General features: G+C 48.1%; 1 protein-coding gene across 11 annotated transcripts in view; it reads left to right on the forward strand.

The window, feature by feature from the left end:
• Nucleotides 1–5810: 5810 nt before the first annotated feature.
• The window catches only part of LOC133349164 (protein 4.1-like), a 123346-nt gene continuing 111218 nt past the window's right edge, over nt 5811–17938 (forward strand). For 4 of the 11 annotated variants that reach the window (XM_061562414.1, XM_061562424.1, XM_061562423.1 and 1 more), the window contains exon 1: nt 5813–6034. The gene's annotated coding sequence lies outside the window, so the exon portion shown is untranslated. Of the gene's footprint in view, nt 6035–17938 lie in introns of all 11 variants that reach the window. The other 7 variants (XM_061562421.1, XM_061562420.1, XM_061562416.1 and 4 more) reach the window with 5 other exon arrangements.

Genomic DNA, 17938 nt, shown 5'->3' on the forward strand with positions numbered 1-17938 from the left:
ATGTGTCTTAGAATAATGCTATTTTTTTCAGCAAATACGTGCGGTAGATTTATCACACCAACATATCCAATGTTACATTCTTTTATTGAATAATTCCCACAGGACCAATACAACGTTTCGCCTAAGTTAGATAGAACGATCCCCTAATCCAGCCCACAGTTGTAAACCAAATGCTCTACGTGGACTGGGTTAAGGATGCACAGATGTTGCCTTCCATATTTCATGTCGTGTTACAGCCGCATTCACAGATGCATTAGACATTGCTTCCTCAGCTTCCCCCATGTACTCATTAATTAATCACCCGCTCATATCACCCGCGCTAATGACCAAATGACCTGGAATTTACGCAATCTCGAAAGCTAAGCAGGTTTGCACCTGGACGGGCACCACCATCATGCATAACAACAAAATGAATAAGCAATGTCTCCTTGATATTTCCATCTCTGCATACCAAACATATTGTTTTTTATCCCATTAGCCGCATGGCCTTTTGGAAGTGCATAACTTAAACGGAATTGAGCTGTACGCCTTTTGGCGTCCTCTGGTCCAGCATCAATTATGTCGAGGCTCAAAAGAAAGCCGTCCCTTGGTGTGGACCAATCAGTTTCAAGGACAATGCATATATTATCAGAGTGTGTTTTTGTTTGCATTTTGACTGCGAGTATTGTGGTTAATGCCGACATGAATCCTCGTAGAAAGGCTTCAGTTTTGTTGCCAGAAAAAAGGGGGAAAACCCTATTATTAAACGGAATTGTTCCAGGACAAGCAAACTCCGGACCGTTTTCGACATGCAGTGTCTCATCAGCAGAGGCAGGTTTGCTCGAATCAATGCTGGCGGACAGCCTATTGTTACGTGCGTAGCAAGATTGCCGTCGGTTGCTGTGGGGCTATGTTGTCAGCAGAGAGCAGTGCAGATAAAAACAAATCTATCGTACTACATAACGGGCCCCAAACACATCCTCCTCACCCCATACTCCTTCAACGAGCCACATTGGCCAGCGTGGTGTGGCGTGCCACTTGCATTAAATGCGCAAAAAGAGTTCCAGCCCGTGGGTGTGTCTGGAACCTTCCTCTTTATCCTCACAACGCGTCGTCATAACACCAGGGGAACTACATCGTTCAGCCACCACAAATTCCCCTTCTTATCCCGACTTCTATTCTCTTCCCCATACTTTCTGGAACTTTCCACGACTCTAACACCAAACCCAACCCGCCCCCCCGATTTCTGCTATGAAGGCCCCCCAACCGACCCCTCATTTCCATTTCATCCATAAATTCGCCACCACCCGACACAGACAATTAGTAAGATTTGCCACGTGAACAAAGCATGCCAATGTGTTACGAGTTTCAGCACACCGCTTGTGTGTTGGAGAGTAAGTCCACATTTACCATTCGAGTACTGTGAGGTTTCACCGGTAATTACAACCAGATTCATCAGGCGACAGCCAGAGTTGTGGAGAAATCCTCCTGTTTCGGTCTTAAATAGAGGCGGTAAATGTGACGTTTTCCCTTGGTTGACGGATGTACGAGTAGCATATACTGTGCATTGGCTGTATCGGTTAAACACGTAGGCTTTCGCGACCAATGCTATTCATAATAAAGGTTTTGTATTAGATCGCGTACGGCTGGTGGCAGGTTTAACGACACATTATATATTAACGCGATCTAACTCAAAAACCCCTATTATGGATAATATTGGTAGCTCAAGGCTACTACTACTACGACGTGTTAAACATTTCCATTTAAGTTTTCCCCCAACGTCCAATCTGATGTCGATGGCTTCTCCACCTTCAAATCCGATTGGGCGTTGACCCCCCCCCCCCCTCTCTACGTCGACTCTTCCCCCGCCTCTCCCTTTCTGTGACAGCTCCTCGCTAATTAGAGTCGAGCGCGCTTATTGGAACTCACGAAGGAGTCGTTAGAACCCGGTGAGTTATTTTCATGATGCGGGGAGCGGTGGCGCATCGGGTTAGCGCGCTGCACTGCGCTCCGAATCCGGCGAGCCGAGTTCGATTCCTGCTCCCGGAGCAACACCAGTGACGAATATCTGAAACGGTCCTGGGCCTCCCCATAGGTCAACTCGGACTCAAAATGAGTACCTGGTGCGGTGTGTAAACATCACCCACTGGGGAGACAAAGGCGGTTGGGCGTGGTGCTGGTCACCCTACCTCCTCGTGTGCTGTGCCGGCCTCCATAGGTGCCACTCACTAACAGCACTTGCCCCAACAGTCAGGCTTTTGTCTTTAGTATTTTATTATGAATTAATTTCCTAATAGGGCTTGCTTCCCGACCATCCCTTACAAATATAATAACATTAGCTTAGTAGAGCTAAGTACCGTATTTAAATATGTCGTAAATACAGTTGTTCTACAGTTATACAGATTTAATCATCTTCCTTTGGGCGGCAGATTCGGCTAAGATGGGTGGGGGACGCAAAATTATTACGTGGTAAATGTGTTGGTGAAACTGCATTGGCAGCGGTGCACAGGCACCAATAACAAACTCAACACAACTTGTCAAAAACACAGCCATAAAATAATAAACGAGTGCAACATTACGGGCAATCGTTCTGCTTCACGGCACAAAACATATGTGCTATGATTGTGGAAATGTAGTCAACCCAAAAATAAGATAAATTCAACACGTTAATTCAAATAAAACACCCTTCAAAACCCGGAGATGAAAATACCACGGTTTGAAATCTTTGCATACTCATATAATTGTTTAAATGTGAAATAAAACAGCGAATACATCAACAAAAGAGCACATAAGACTGGAAAATTATGCAGTAATATTAAAACGACAAGATTAATGAGCCAAAGGTAGGGAGAGCAAATACACAATTCACTCATTAGCACCTCAAAATACACATTGGCAAAATATGTAGGAACATCTTGACCAGCCTCTGGAAAATCAGCTGACGTGAGACAAGCAGGAACACATCTCAAAGTAGAAAGAACCAAAGAGTAGATAATATGTGTAATGTATGGTGTGAAATTACCAGACAGAGCTAAATGATCAATTGCCATGCATGATAGTATCAGCCATGTATGGCCACGGTGTCGATTTGTCAACTACTTCGCCTGGTATGCAGGAGCACGTGGGTTCGATCCCTGCCTGAATATTTTGAGTTTCTTTATGTTCTCCCAATGGTCGTGCGGATCTTTCTCTGGGTCCCTCCGGTTTTTCCCTCCGCATTTAGAAGCCATGCGTTTAGAGTATTTGGCTGCGATACATTGCCACGTGATGATAAAGCACTTCGTGGAGCTATCATCCGTGGACAGGTCGCTTCTGAAAAGAGCTGTATAGCTCAGTGGGCCTTACCTGATTAAAATAAACATTATACTCTTGGGTGTTTCGATCAAGTAACGTAAAGTAATCGTCTTGCAATCGTCTTGTGTTGCGATCGAAACGTCGTGGTATATTATTTTTTATTTACGCGACTTGACCAAAAGAACCAAGAGTTTGAATTCCTGCAGTCACGAAAGCTTTCAATCAAGATAAATATAGTTAATTGATATAAATCTGCATTATCAACCATTGTTTCATTTGAATACGTCACCGCCTATTTTTCTACACTAGTGATTATTTCAACTCGTTCAGCACACAACTTAATGAAGAAACGTGTACAGGAAAGACATCATGTGCTGGTTGTCAGGTCGTGGTGATATCATGCCAAATAACATGCGGTATAACCCAAAACACACACACTGGAAAGCTACACAAGAGTATTGGTTGGATTTTCACAAAGTTATCTGAATTGTGCATGCTGCACTTTTAAGTGCTTGTTTAGAATACATTTACAATTTAGTTTTACACAGCTCCTAACCGCCAGGAACTTTATGCGAGCACGGTGGCACAAGAACTTTGAAAGCCAATGCACGTGTAGAGGGGGTCATCTGTAGTGTACAAAAATGTGAAATAAAGTGAAAATGGCAAGGGAAATCAGTACTGAGAGGCAAATATTTTTGAAGGCAGAACATATACACCCGAATGTTTACTTGATCAACATAAAGATGCACATACAATCAGGCATTTACAATGGGGGGAACATTAGTCATGAGTCTTACCATTACTGATTTACTAAAAAGTTATATTGTTACACACGGGCATCATATGCTAAATAACGAAAGGTCAGGGGCCGTCCATAAATGACGTCACGCACCTAGTGGGGGGGGAGGGGAGTCAGACATTTGTGACGAGGGGGGGAGGGGGGTTTGAGAAATGTCACGTCACATCAAAATGCGCAACTTTAACTAAATATTAATTAAATCGAATTGTTATAACAGCATAAATTTTGATTAATTTTTATTATTCACTATTTTATTATTTAAATTTACTAAGGTCACCTTTTATTTATTCTATGAAGGAGCATTTTGCTTCTCCATGGGAGAATGGAGAAGCATACATTTTGTAAATGTTTTGAATGATTGTTATTAAACATTTTTATTGTAATGATTCTACCATAGCTTTGCGTTCGTTCTACTACAAAGTTTCAAGTATTTTTAATAGTTAAAATTACTTTTAATATTTTATAACTATAAGAGAATTTCAATATAATATTCTGAAATCTGCAGTTTTAGTTATACGTTGAATATCTTCAAGTGAATTGTATGTTAAATTTCTGCTTCCCAGCGCCTCCTTTTTAATGTGTTTTTTCCTACAACATCAGAGTGCAGCGCCACATTAAATACGCACTACAATGATAATAGTTTAAAGTGATTTGAAGCATGTTTTATTTTCAAAATGTAAATATGTTTTTGAGGGGGGGGCAGAGCTTTGAGACGACATATTTGAAGGGGGTCTGACTTTTTGTGACGCCGTGTGACGAGGGGGGGAGGGGGGGTCAAAAATCGTCAAAAATCGCGTGACGTCATTTATGGACGTCCCCTCATTCAATAACCATTTTTAATCACAACTTTGCTGGATAAATCGCACATGTCAATCCACTGCTGAACAAGGGTATCATCAGGCAGTAGCCAGATTTGTGGAGATCTAACCTGAAACAAAACCCCTATTATCGATATTGGTCCCGAAAGCCTCCGTGTGAAACCATGTTTTTGTGTCACATGGATTTTCCCGTTTAGCCGGTTGCCCGGCTATTTTGCAAGGGAGAGATCCGTGTGGCGCGTGACCACATCACAATTGCAGATAACCTGTACAGGTTCCTGAAGAAATATTGCACAACATGCAAACGAGGTACAGTATCGAACGGTCGTCAAAGAAACACAGGCGAATAATAGTGGCAATAAAACACCAGTGCATATGGCATTACAGTACTATAATAATTCTAAGCGCACGCTTTCCGCATATTCACGACGCCCCTTGTTAGCTCATGCGTTATCTCGGCATCCCCTTGCAAGTAAGATTGGGGAATTCTCGTGGATATGGAACCGGTTGCAATGGCACGGCACAACGGGAGAGGAGGAGGAGAGGGGGGTGAGAGGGGGGGGGGGCAGTAGCGTTTTAACGCACGCGGCTCCCTCGATAGGATCCCATGATAGGATCGAACCATAACGCGAATATTGCTGTGTGAGCCAGAGAGAGAGAGGCGGGCAGGAGGGAGGGGAAGAGAGGCAGGAGGGAGGATACGGGAGATCGCAGAAAGAGAGAGACACACGCACACAGAGTATCGACATACTCGGAGGGAGAAAGAGAGAATCAGACGCTGAGAAACGCAACGAACGGAAACACGGGGAGGGGAATTTAATAGGGCCTTGGACCGAGAGAGGGAGGAGAGAGAGTGGATAGGGACTGGACCGAGACAGGGAGGAGAGAGGGTGGGGAAACTGAGAGAGGGAGGAAGAGAGAAGGGCGTGGGGAAGAGTGCGCAGAGAGAGAAAGACACACACACACGAACACAAAGAGAGGGGAGGGGAAAACTGGACCCGAGCTAGGAGGAGGAGGAGGGGTAGAGAGAGAGCGAGCGAGAGAGCGAGAGGCAGTCGCTTGGAAGAGGAGCGCTCAAACGCGCACTGCACAGCGCAGCTGTCCATCGACATCTCCACGCAATCGCTCTCGTCCACGCCTGCAGGTAGGCGGCATGTGTGTGTGTGTGTATCACGCACGCACGCACGCGCGTATTTGTACGTACGCGATGTGACACGGATGTGACACGTGTCGTGTGCCTATGTGTGCAGTTGCGTTACCGTACGTACCGCATGTGCATGCGCTACTTGCACACGCATGCAGTCGCTGTACTGTATATGGGCGTGTGTAGACTTGGGGTTAATCTGGGACTGCGTGAGCATCTGCCCGTGTTTTTTGCGCGTGTACACGTGTGTGTGTGTAGCTGCACATGTGTGTAGCTGTGTGTATTTGGCCAAACACCGCATTGTGATGGTGTGTGCGTGGTGTGTGTGTGGTGTGTGTGTGGTGTGGTGCTAACCACACTACAACCACCGCCTCCTGCCCAGTGCTCTGTGCCTGGCGTTCATAGGTGATGGCTCACAGCAGCATCAGTAAGCACGTGTCACCCTATTGTGTCAAGCACGTGTCATCCTGTTGTGTCAAGCTATGGGGAGCGGTGGTGCAGCGGTTCGCGCGCTGCGCTACGGACCCGGGCACCCGAGTTCGATCCTACGCTCACGGCCAACACCCAGTGTGACGATTATCGGTGCTCGACCTCCCACTAGGTCGACTCGGCCTCAAACGAGTACCTTGTTCGATGTGTAAAAACATCGACACCGTGGAGACAAATGGATGTGTAACACAGCGCACTCCACACATGCCGTGAGTGTGTGTTGATGTGTAACACAGCGCACTCCACACATGCCATGTGTGTGTGTGTGTGTTGATGTGTAACACAGCGCACTCCACACATGCCGTGTGTGTGTGTGTTGATGTGTAACACAGCGCACTCCACACATGCCGTGAGTGCTACAGACGTGGGCACTGCACACACTGCACACACACTACACACACCACACACACACTACACACCACACACACACCACACACACACACACACACTACACACACTACATACTGTGTGTGTGCAGAAACTTGCACGCACGCAGACACACACACAATGTGGGGAGCGGTGGTGTAGTGGTTAGCGCTACGCTGCGCTACGAAACCCGGCGACACGGGTTCGACTCCCGCTCACGGAGCCAACACCGGTGACGATTATCTGAACCGGTCCTGGGCCTCCCCTAGGTCGACTCAGCCTGAAATGAGTACGGTGTGTAAACACCGCACACTGGGGAGACAAAGGCGGCCGGGCGTGGTGTTGCCCCGCACCCACACGCCCCTTCGTGTCGCCTTCGTAGGTGCTGCTCGCTGACGGCACTTGTCCCCCACTTCTCGGGGGAGGGGGTGGATCTTAGTCTTTGTGCGTGCCGAGGTCGCTTTCTCTCTCCCCAGTTGATTCAAAATGTTGCAGATCCTCTGCCTCTCGTCTCTCGCCCGCGGGCAGCAGCGGCGGCGGCGTGTGTGTGTCGGTGGCTCGGGGTGGTTCGCGATCTTTCCCATCGCGGTTAATGCTCTCTCTCGTCTCTTCTCGAGCCACAATCACCACTCTTCTCTCTCTCTCTGTGTATATGTTATTTTTTTAAAGTGTTCTGCTATTAGGCGCCATTTTGCGCTTCGTGGATATGCTTTTGCCGGTGGCGTTTGCGCTGCGCGTGTGATGGTTGAGGTGGTGATGGTGGTGCTTTACCGTCATCCGCGGGTAATGGTGATGATGGTGGTGGTGGCGGTGGTGATGATGGTGGCGGTGGTGCCTTACCGTCATCCGCGGGTGATGGTGGTGGTGGTGCCTTATCGTCATCCGCGGGTAATGGTGATGATGATGGTGGTGGTGATGATGGAGATGCGTAGCGATGATGGATATGGCGGTGGTTTGGGTGATGTTCTTGGAAATGAGCGCAATTCCTCGGTATTCTAAAAAACAACAACCCACACACACCTATATATGCCGCCTTACCCGGTGTGTGTGTGTAGGAGTGCACCCATTGCTAAACGCGTGGTGGCTTTCCAGTGTTCGCGTTGAACGCGCAGTGCGCAGCGCTCTGCGCGTGAATGAATGGCATTCCGCAAACGATGTATTTGTTGAACAACAACCACCACCAGCAGCAGCAGCCTCGGGGTTTAAGGTAGCACACCCGATGGGGCTTTGTAATTTGATCAGGGCTTTGGTACGCCAGCCAACCCAACCCGCTTGCTGGATGTAGGGGACGTGAGAGTATAACTCCGTTTATCCGCAACTCCTGTTATCCGCGTAAGGTCAACGAAAACTACAATTGGCATATCACTGTCACAGTTCTATTCAAGGTATCCGCGATTACAATTTGTAGGGACTCGGCGAAAAGTCTAATTATGAGCGGTTTCGATTCTTCCATTTATCCGCCACCCCCCCGCTCACCCAACCACCGCGGATTAGTGGAGTAAGGGGCCGTCCATAAATGACGTCACGCACCTAGGAGGGGGTGGGGGTCAGACATTTGTGACGATGTGTGACGAGGGGGGGAGGGGGGTGAGAAATGTGACGTCACATCAAATTGCGCAACTTTAAATAAATATAGACAACACGTTCTACTTAATTAAATAGACTTTCTAATAAATGTTTTCTCCTACAACATCAGAGTGCAGCGGCACATTAAATACGCACTACAATGACAATAGTTTAAAGCGATTTGAAGCATGTTTTTTTTGGGGGGGGGGCAGAGCTTTGTGACGTCATATTTGAGGGGGGGGGGTCTGACTTTTTGTGACGCCGTGTGACGAGGGGGGGGGGGGGTGAAAAATCGTCCAAAATCGCGTGACGTCATTTATGGACGGCCCCTAAAATATCGCGGATAAGAGGATCTTCGATATGCCCTCCCATACATATGACCACGTTTGCAGGCGACAGCAAGTGTCTATGCACGTGGAGTGTCACGCACATGGAATATGCACCTTGTTTGTAAACGGCACCTTTAATAAGGCGTTATTATAATATTTGTTTTGCCCTAAGCAATTTGGAGCCCGTATAGTAGTATTGCGAGCTCGTGTGTGCGGCGATCACCATTCAGAAAACTGGTTGCGATTGGTTGGCATAGTGCGGCAAAACACACATTGTTGTGCTGTACTTCTATGCTCCCTGCTTTCGACAACCCGCTGAATTTCAGTCCAACAACTCGCCCACGACCCACGCGCCGTTGGCAGGCCCTCACCCAGCAGTTGATCTACAAAGTGAGCTGTAACATTAACACACACATGTGCATGTTGCGTACACGTGTATTGTATATGTATCCAAATTATTCGTGTTAGCGGTCTCCGAATGCCGAGTTGAAGCATGGCGGTGTGACGCTCGCTCTGATTTCCTTGGCCACAAAGTCAATCACTGTGCATCACAGCTGCGCCCTCCACTGTGAGTGCGGTTGCTATGAAATGTATCCTAATGGCGTTGCATTAGCCATGTGAGTGATGTGCTCACGTGTCCGCTCTGTTATTCCATGCACGGTGCATGTTGCGAGGCCGGGTGTGCAGGTAATGTGCATCAGCTCCTTAGGGGGGGGGGGCGATTAAATATTGATGCTAACCAGCGCACGAAAGGGGTTGTATATGAGGCAACGTACACCAGGGAGATGGAGCGATTGCAATACAGTTCCCCGTGCTGTGTACTTGGTGGGTCTATTTACAAAGGGTCGTGAGAGATGGCAGTGGATTGGGGAGACCCTTCATCCAGCAGTGGATTGACCATATGGCTGCTGCTGCTGCTGATGATGATGAAGGTGACAGTCATAATATTGTATGGTGTAGTAAGCACGCTGCTTAGTTTCAGTTGGAACAGACCGGAACGCCTTTCCGGGAATTATTATGGCACGCCACATCTATCTTACCTATTGTGTCCGAAAGACTGTTCATAGGATAAAATAAATATAGGGTACTATAGGATTATTATGGATAGGCTTACCTTGTACTCTAGTGGTAGTGCCTTACACCGATATTCCCTACTCCAAGCCAGCCAGCTTGATCAGCTTTCTGGAATATCGAGTGAGAAATGAATCCATGAGCATAGGCCAAAAATTGCAACGAACACGAAGAGGAGAGTGAATTGTAAACCAACAGTGAAACTACGAGATCTTGAATGTGTGTGTGTGGACTGCATGTATCATCTGACATTGTGGGTCGGTCGGTGCAAGTGTGACGGGAGTGAAGGAAATAAGGGGTGGGGATTGGGGAGAATAATGGATGAGGCTTGTCTGGCGAGCGCAGCGTGACTGATTGGCAAGAGGAGCCCGTTCGTGACCCCCCTTTGCGATCATGCACTCACGTTGGGTTCCCAGGCTGGGGGTCCGCACTGCGGCTGTGAGCTTTGGGGCGTGTGCTCCGGATTGCTCTCGCTCATTCACATACACGCATGCGTGTGCGCTCGCAACACACACACGCACGCACACTTAACAAAAGCCACAGCTCTGTGAGCAGTCGATTCATAATGCCGCGTGTTTAATCGCCGGTTGGCTCTTTTGTAGATTGAAAAACATTGGCCAAGATTGGTTTGAGGCTCGCAACTGTTGGCTTGTGCAGAGAAGCACCCTAACAGGTCTTGCACATAGCTCGGTTTTCAGGCGATCGTAAAGCCCTGTTGTTTGGGGTTCCCGCCACTGAATGCACGCTTATTTGAAAGCTTGAAGCCAGCGGACAAAATTACCACCGTGTAATCTGACTGTACACAATAGTTTACACACGCGTGTGCAAGAAACGTAAAAATAACCGGTGTGCAAACCGAAACGGGGATGCTCAGATGCGCACAGCTGATCACTTGGTGCTTTCGGCTAAATCTTTTCATACTCTCACATTATTAGTGGGTGCGATCCCAGTGGCGAGAGATGAAATGAAAAAAACCATGCACAATTCTGCAAATACAAAAGCCATCGGTGCGTGGTACGCATTCACAGTTATGAATTGCCTATTCTTACCGGCACGCTAGTGCCAGGGTACCTGCTAAATCTCATCGGCAAGGGGGACCACCCCCTCCCCCTATTCAATATTTGCCCGATAGCTGCGATATGTTTGGTCTAACGGCTGATAGCAGCGCACAACGAGAGGGACGCAGGAGCCATTCGCGAGCCCGTTTGTCCGCGCGCGAGGATTTTTTTCACGAATTTTGTCAGCGAACGTTTACGCCGTTCGAGCCTGGATTTCACCCCCCATCCCATCACCCCCCCCCCCCTCCACGGGTTTCCAGAAGCTCTTTGGCGAGCAAGATTACCGTGTCACGTTTGGCGGGGATTAATTTGGCTGCACGACTAATTGCGGTTTGTGTGCGGCGCTGACGAGACGAGGCGGCGATGTTTCGGCTGCCCAATCCTTCTGGCGGATGTGCTTTGAAAACGGTTAAATAATGCGGCCCGTGCCACTGTACGCGTTCCAATCGGTTTGGCCGCTCTTTAGCAAAGGACATCGATGATTTAGGGCACACCGAACCTTATTAGCATAGGGCCAAATTGACAATGTAGTCGTATAATTAGAATCTAGCATGTTAATTCATGTATAATTGTAAAATAATGCATATTAAGTATGATTGCATTCCAATTACCGTCTGAGTTTGATTTCAAGTGGTCTGCCTGTAAAAAAAAAAATTCCCACCTATTTTCCACCTGTTAATGTTGCAAACGAGCACTAATTCGACGTAGCGGTGCATTTATGGAATGTAACTGTGTTCTACACTACGGAATCAATGTTGAAATAACCCAATTATTATTTAGCACTTTCAGTTAATGCACACATGTAATGCACCATTAAGTGTGAAACGTAAAACAGAAATCTGATGGCACAGCAGAGGCGGGGAGATATCGGCAGCAGGCGCATGCCAGAGCTCTCTCGTTAATGTATAGAGTGCAGGGTCATAGGTCATGTGTGACGGGTGCAGTGCAGTGGCGTTCAGTGTTGTGTTCAACACTGGGTTGTAACAAAATCTGCGAGATTCATCACATTAGGATTCTCTGGTGAGGGTGGATCTCTTCGTTTTGAAATCAAGATTCTAAATATGCCCCTGCTGCTGATCTTGCTGCTGGTGGGGAGGGTGGGGAGGGTGGGGAGGGTGGGACCCCCCCCCCCCGGTATTCCCACCCCCCCCGGTATATTGAGAATGAGCGGCGTTGACGTGCCGATTGAAATCGAGTGTGCGGTGCACTGTGGCGAGTGTCCTTAAGCGTGCATGTGAAAATACACAATGTGCAGCAGAATAGTACGGCTCGCCGGAGGAGAGTTCTGCCTTGCAGATTTGGAATTTGTAAGCTTTAAATTCCGCTGCGTAAGCGCTGACCAGGGCTGTGTGCTTTTTTGTACGGAGCGGCCAACAAATGAATTTACAGAACAAACCGGCTCAAGATAATTGTCGGCAAATGAGAGATGCTCTTCACTGTGTGTGCATACACCATAATCGTCGTCATCAGCCACGGTCAAGTTCACTGCTGGATGGAAGTCTCCCCCATCTGTTGCCATCCCTTGTGAGCTTGCGATGTGTGAATCCACAATGTTGCGTGGGTTTACTCTCCAACGCACTGGTATCTTGAACTAGTAACTAATTGGCATGTTTTGTTTTACGTGACGAACCTTACTAATTGGCTGTGTCAGGTGGTGGTGGGTTTAACGACACATTTATATTTACGTAATCTAACCAAAAAAACCCTCTTATGCACATTGTACCTGCACACATTCTGAGTTCATTGCTCCATCTCCGTGGCGTACGTATTCTAAGACGTGTTCCATACCTTGGCTGCCATTCCATCGCTACGCTTGACCATCGGCCAGTATCCCTTTGAGCGACGCGTGGTGCACAAGCCCACGACACACGTATTTTATATACATATCAAACAAATAGTGCCATACTATTGTCTTCCTACGACTGATTTAATGTAAAAGATGTTTTTTCAAAATAAGGAGGGGCAATACACTAAAATCTCCACGCCGAAAAAATAATCGATTTCCAAAATGCAAGATTGTTTTTTGAGAGGGCGTGACGAGAGCGGGGCAAAGACACTTAAGTTGAGAGAATTCGCGGCCTGGCGACCACCACCTCATCGCCATCTGCGAGTCACAAAAGAAAAGATATTGAGTGAATACCAGAGAGTGTTCGACCAGTGCACGTCTGTACTGTGTCCACAGCAGTGTTGCTAAGTACACAGCTGCGGTGGAGAGTTACACCATAATTAGAATGTAACGTAGGGATTATTGGGAATTCAATATTAAAATACGAGGATCCATTAAGCTCCGCGGAGCATGTGCTATCTGCTGTGCTCTGTTAAGTTTCGGATGAGAAAGCATTCGTCAATATAATATGGTCAGACGGTTTGTGTGCCCTCGTGAAACCGTGTTGAAGCCAACCCGAAGTTATTTGCAGATCTGTCACCTGTTCGGTTGAGTCATGAGTACAGGGCTCAGAACCTACAGTTTCTTTGAGATAATGCCCACTACACTCGCTCAGATTCTGAGCGCGGGTGATGCACTCCCAAGCTGTCATGACATTTTCGATCTGTTTTTATTCCACTTTTTCCTCCCCCGACACGACGCGTGCCCACCGGTCGTCCGGCGTCGATCCTTTTTCGCCGTCGGCTCGGACAGCGACAGAAGCTTGTCGCGACGACAATCTCGCCCTGGCGTGAAGACGTCGTTGGAAGTGCGAGGCCGCACGCGTGTCACCGTTGTTTCGGAAAGGCTGCGGGACAGTCCTCCTCCGAGGGTGCGGGGATCGACCCACTGAACCACCCCTCACCCCTCTCCCCACCCACTGTGAAAACAGACTCTTCTCCATGCAGACTCTGGTGCAATCTCTAACCCCATACCCTCATCTCTCCTGAACCTTCGCTCCCATTTCTCCGCTTCTTTTTCATCCCATTCCTCATAAATGTTTCCTCTTCCTTACATTACATCCTTGTCATGCTTGTAATGCATGCTGAACTTCTTTCGCGTCGTCCGTAGCCAACCGTGCTAATCGGAGGTGGCCAGGGGAAGGACAACACATTTTACGCGAAAAGTAGTTCTGAAGAAATTCGTCTTCAATCTACGTAAAAAGGGTGCGGGACAGCCCTCCTCCGAGGGTGCGGGGATCCACCCACTGAACCCCCCCCCCTCTCCCCACCCACTGTGAAAACACTCTTCTCCATACAGCAGCAGCAGCATCGAGGCCCTGGTGCAATCTCTAACCCAATATCCTCAATTCTCCTGAAGCTTTGCTCCCATTTCTCTGTTTCTTTTTCATCCCTTTCCTCATTAATTTTTCCTCTTCCTTACATTCCATCCTTGTCATCCTTGTAATGCATGTTGAACTTCTTTCGCGTCGTACGTAGCCAACCGTGCTAACTGGAGGTTGTGGAGAAAGGCCAAATTAAACACAAAAAGCAGTTCTAAAGAAATGATATATAAAACAAATCGTGCCATACTATTATCTTCTTACGACAGATTTAATGTAAAAGATGTTTTTCGGAATAATGTATGCTCATATCTCCAGAATCAAAGTATTCAAGGAGGGGCAATACACTAAAATCTACACGCAAAAAAATAAGCAATTTCCAAAATCCAAGATAGTTTTTTGAGAGGGCGTGACGTGAGCGGGAGGACGGGGCAAAGACACTTGAGTTGAGAGAATTCGCGGCCTGGTGACCACCACCTCACTGTCATCTGCGAGTCACAAAGAAAATATATTGAGTGAATAACAGAGAGGGTTCGACCAGTACGGGACAGCCTTCCTCTGCGGGTGCGGGGATAGCAATCTGGCGTGCCTCCTTAAGAGCGCCTTTTCTTATCTTCTTTCTCTGACTGCCCACGAATATGCGTGATCCGCAATGATCCATCGTAAAATACCATAGTTCTGCGGATTATGAAGATGTTCCTCCCAAGGAAAAGTAGGCTCCACCCCCAAACGTATTGCCTGGTATCAAAAGCCTCGTACAAATCTGGTCACACACACACACATGCAAGGGCTGCATTATTAGATGGGGGGGCGGTTAGGGGTTATCTGTGTGATTTAGAGTCTGGAGAATATGGTGCCATACTGGTTCTCGGTGCTTTCACGGGAAAGAGGGCAGTCGTGGCATTTGCCTTTGTTACAAAACAAAAACAGGCCGCGGTAATTTGAGATGGGTCCACGATTCCAACGCCGTTTCCCCCTCTGCCCCCCCTCCCTCCCGCCATGTGAAGTTGTCCCTCGCAGTGCGAACGGGAGGTGCGAATTCTCTGGCCGTCCCCCGCTCTCCTCGCTCCTCTGTGTGCTTCACTGCGTTCTTCAGTGCTCGTTACGTGACGTCAAGCCTATCGCCTAGCAACTGTAGAATACCCAGATTTCAATCCCAGTTTAAATACAATGCGTGTGCGTGGTACACCCACTGCGCATTGCTCTTTGATTGAAATGCCCGTGTACGCTGTTCTAACGAATGGAATTAATTTGCATGCGGTGTGTCGGAGAGAGCATCGTTTTGGGGCTTTGACGGTTTTTGGCTTTTTTTTGTTTTTAACGAGAATAATCCAGCGCGAAACAAACACGGCGCTCGCATCGAATCGGAATGCCCACGGTCCGCGTGAGCGCTTATTTTCGCCCGTCGCTCTTAATTGTGGACGGGTTTTGCTGTTGCCAGGGGTGTGTGACGGTTCGCGACAATGGACTTGCCAGTAAACGCGCCAACGTTGTGGCCCAACGTGTTGTTGGACCAACGTTGGCCCAACGTTGGCCCAACGTAAAACGGTCCATGCCTCCCACCGGCTCGATCTCCTGGCGTGGCAGTTGAAACAATGGGCGAGTTTTTTTTTTTTATCCTCTCCCACTCTCTCCCAACACAAGTCTCCGTTCACCCAGCGGTATAAAATAAGAACAACCAGAGTCAAGTTGATGGGCAGGTCGCGTACGGTAGGGCAAAGAGAGATGGGTTAACTCCCATGTCCTTCCAAGACGTGCGGCAGAGGTCGCAACCGGGTACCCGATACCCGTACCCTACCCGATACCCGGCTACCCGTACCCGACCGGGTACGGGTAGCCGGGTACGGGTAGCCGGGTACCCGTTTGCGACCCTGGTGCGGCCGGGTACGGGTAGGCCGTGAGTCACTGGTGAGTAACTGTTTGTCACTCATTTCCCAACGTCTTGTCTCTTCTCACAATTCAAGTTCCTAGAATCAACCCACCCGCGCCTGCAACATGGCTTCATCCCAGAGGTCGCAATCAGATACCCGATACCCGTACCCGTTTGCAACCCTGGTGCGGCCGGGTACGGGTAAGGAATCAAAACCCGTTTGCGACCTCTGACGTGCGGTCACGGCGGAGAAGCGGCCCTGAAATGACCCTCTCGAGGGATGCTCTCTGGGGCTCCGCCTGGTGGAGGAGGCCCTCCCGACAGCTGTGGCAGCGAGTGTGGAATTTCACGTTTGCACCTTTCACCTTCGTCGAGAATTGTTGACGTTGCTTGCTCCATTGGCCAGAGCACCTCGTGATACACTTTGGGATCGTGATTCTCGTGAGCTCTTGCGCGTTAGAGTCACATTTATTCACGCACCTTGTACTTGGTTTTAGGTGGGTGGGGGGGAAATCAAACGTCAGTTTTTTTCTCCTGTGGCTGCCAGCTTCTCGTGGCTTTGATCTGCACCTTCAGTAGGAGATTGAACAGGAAGTGAAAGCGGTGAGCATGCGTCCTGCACACACAATTGCACACAAAGACAAAGATCGCCTGTATAGCCTTAACAGACTGTTAGGGCAAGTGCTGTTAGCTAGCACCTATGAAGACTGGCACGGTACATGAGGGGGTGGCTGGCCGACACCACGCCCGCCCGCCTGCCTTTGTCTCCCTTAGTGGATGTTTTTACACGCCGCACTAGGTACTAATTTGAGGCTGAGACAACCTAGAGGAGGCCCTGGATCGGTTCACGTAATCGTCACCGGTGTTGGCCATGAGCGGGAATCGAGCTTGAGTCGCCGGGTTCGATGCGCAGCGCACTAAGTGCACTCCGCTTCTGCTCCCCACAATTGCACACACACACACAATTGCACACACACACACACAAATTCCCACACACACAAATTCACACACACACAATTGCACACACACACACAATTGCACACACACACACAAGCATCCTGAAAGTTTGGAACTGCAGGGGGAGTCTAGAGAAGAGCTCAAAGACTAATTTCATGTAAACAGTATTCATGGTTGCCTGCTGCTCTTTACTTGCTCCAGCAACAAAAGAAAAGTTTAAGAAGATTAAAGTTACTATGTTATTTCTATTAATAACCCGATTCGCTCTGTTTTAATTACCAAAGGGATGCCACAGTGGTGTAATTGTAAAACAAAATTAAAGTGTCTTAAATCCGTAGAACCGCTGCTTAACGCTCTACCAAAGGAACAAAACCGCAATTTTATATTTTGAACTTATTCTGAATGACACACACAAACATGTCTATAGTGCACGTAAAAATCGATTTATGAGGGCCTTAAAATGAGAAATCTCTGATTTTCGTAATGTTCATGTTATCTGTGTCCTAAAAGCTACTTATGTACCAAATTCCAGCTTTATACCTTGTCGAGAAGTACTCGAGGTTTTGAGATATACATCAAGATTAAAGTCTTTATATAGATTTTATTTATACCGTATATTATAATACTGCAATCCTGGGGTGATAGGGATTGTGCTGGCGCAGCTCCGAAGCTTTGGAACGCATTTGCCTTTGCTAATTACACAATACAGAAACGTTTGCTATTTTTTAAAGTCTGTCTTGAAAACTCATCTGTTGAAACTGCCCTTTAGCCTCTAGCTCAGGCCGTTCAGGGTGGCGGGGTGAAGTGTGGGTACTACTACCTGCAAGACGACCGGTCACTGTGGAAGAATGGGCCCTCAGTACCCTCCAGAGGGGTTCTCTAAGAGAGCTCCCTGTAGTGTGAGACCCTTCCGCCTGCAGTGGCTCGAGCAAAGCCATTGCAGGGCTGCACCTTGACATTGTGACTGTTACATCGACAACACAGGGGGGGGG

Source organism: Lethenteron reissneri, chromosome 29 (assembly GCF_015708825.2).
Source record: "Lethenteron reissneri isolate LAM-NWPU_2019-01 chromosome 29, ASM1570882v1, whole genome shotgun sequence".
Taxonomy (NCBI): Eukaryota; Metazoa; Chordata; class Hyperoartia; order Petromyzontiformes; family Petromyzontidae; genus Lethenteron; species Lethenteron reissneri.